Source organism: Talpa occidentalis, unplaced genomic scaffold (genome assembly GCF_014898055.3).
Source record: "Talpa occidentalis isolate TD23 unplaced genomic scaffold, MPIMG_talOcc4v2.1 talOcc4.5, whole genome shotgun sequence".
Taxonomy (NCBI): Eukaryota; Metazoa; Chordata; class Mammalia; order Eulipotyphla; family Talpidae; genus Talpa; species Talpa occidentalis.
This window is the reverse complement of record NW_023604861.1, coordinates 47961299-47963221: the sequence shown is the minus strand read 5'-3', so window position 1 is coordinate 47963221 and position 1923 is coordinate 47961299. Positions and strand designations below refer to the sequence as shown.

The 1923-nt window shown below is 38.1% G+C and overlaps 1 pseudogene; it reads right to left on the bottom strand.

Moving 5' to 3' along the window:
* Positions 1-681: 681 nt before the first annotated feature.
* On the bottom strand, positions 682-1333 carry LOC119258521 (eukaryotic translation initiation factor 4E-like; annotated as a pseudogene).
* Between the last annotated feature and the right edge of the window lie 590 nt (positions 1334-1923).

Here is a 1923-nt window from a genome sequence, read left to right as displayed (position 1 = left end):
AGATTACTGATTTGAATGAAATGCATAAATTTGCAGCAAAGCTTGTAGTTACAAAACAACAAAAATTTACCAAAGAATGTACAAAATTAATGTTTGTTCCACCTTTGTCATATTCCCAGATCCTTCAATGTTACATTGAAGAAAGAAGCAAAAAAAAAAAAAAAAAGAAAACTAAAATCAGTGCCACTAATGTTATCAAGTAGGAAAACAAAATCTAGCAGCCATCAGCAAGAGTACATCAAAGACAGTGCTACAAAAAGAAACAAAGAAAATTGCTAGAAACCTGAATGTATCATAGTCTTTCAAAACAGCAAAATATGCTTCCACACACAGTGGAACATAAATAGAAATTTTTCCCTGTAAGGTGTACAAGCGCAAGTTCTTTTTGAATATTGTGAGTGGGTAAAATGTGTTTGTAATGGTAATTCCGCTAAGCTTTGACAAAGTGGGCCAGGAACACATTTAGGGATTCTGGGGACCCTGCGTGCTATAATTCTTTGATCCGGCTAGTGCACAATCTAGCCAAAATTTAGAATAGATATATGAACCAGAACTACAAAACAAAGGTATATGAGACTTTTCTTACATCTTAGCAACATTTTGATGGAAATCAAATTTAAATGCAGTTCACTCTGCTTTTGAAGAAGCTTTGATTCAGCACCCCAATCTCCATTGCTTGACTCAGCCTCTCATGAGAATAATCAGGTGTGTTTTAAATAACAAAGCTCTTGTTAGTGCAGAGCCAATCTTAGTAGCTGTGTCTGCGGGAGACTGATAACCAATCACTATCTCTGGAGGAAGTCCTGACCTTTCCTTGTACACCCTCCTGATGTGCTTGAGAGCCTCCCTGTTTTCGCACTCAGTAACCCACACTGTCTTATCCCCTTTTGCTCTAATGTTAACAGCCACTCCACACACACCATCACTGTAGACATTATTTGCCTCTGGCCAAAAGCAATCGAGGTCACTTTCTTTCTGCTGTTTTTTCAATGCCATTAGCCATCATTCTCCCCGTCTGGTTTTTTTTTTTTCATCTTCTCACATATCATCCTTAAAAAGCGAGTAGTCACAGCCAGGTATTAAATTACTAGGTGACTGGATTGGATATGGTTGCACAGATTCCAGAAGTCTTGAACACTATCAAACTTAGAGATCAGTCGACAGTTTGCTTGCCAAGTTTTGCTTTTATCATTCTCAAAAAACCAGAGTTCCCATCTGTTCATTAAAGGATGTTTTATGCAATGTTCTGGATTAGCAACCTCCTGATTAGATTCTGTTCTTTCTTCTTCTGTATTAGGAGTCGGGGTGGTTTCCGGTTCCACGGTCACCATCTTAGATCCATTGCTCCTGATGGTTTTTGTTGTTTGTCTTTAAATCATGATTCTTCTATCAGTTGGCAAGTTTTTATTGTAAAATAACTTTTAAGAAGATTTATGATATTGTCTGAAGATGTCTATTGCCTTTACATTTGAATGGTGCCTTGACAGCGTGTGATATATATATATGTATTACATTACACTGAAGGTAAGGACCTCAAGTCTTTCCTCTCTGTCAGCACTTTGATTTTCAGCTATGTCTAGTTCTTTTTTTTTTTAATTTATACTGTAATTCTCTAATTGTGATGTTCTGAAGTTTGTGGAAATGGGCAAGAGAGAGGGAATGGAGGAAAAGGAAGAAAACTTAGTTGTGGCTGTGTGCAGTCTGGTAGAGAACCGTCTTCCTGCTCTCCCTGCTAATGTGTTGTTGAGTGTCTGAAGCAAGGGTTTCCTCTGCTGGGTTTTACCTTCCTACATGGGCTTACCTTCAGGGTTTAGATTATCTTCCCAATTCAGGCATAATACCCTCATTTCTGCTAAAGAATCACTTTCTGCAGTTCCTCTACCCTCAACCTCTTTAGCTTCTCCCTTGTCTCTTTGTAAAGTG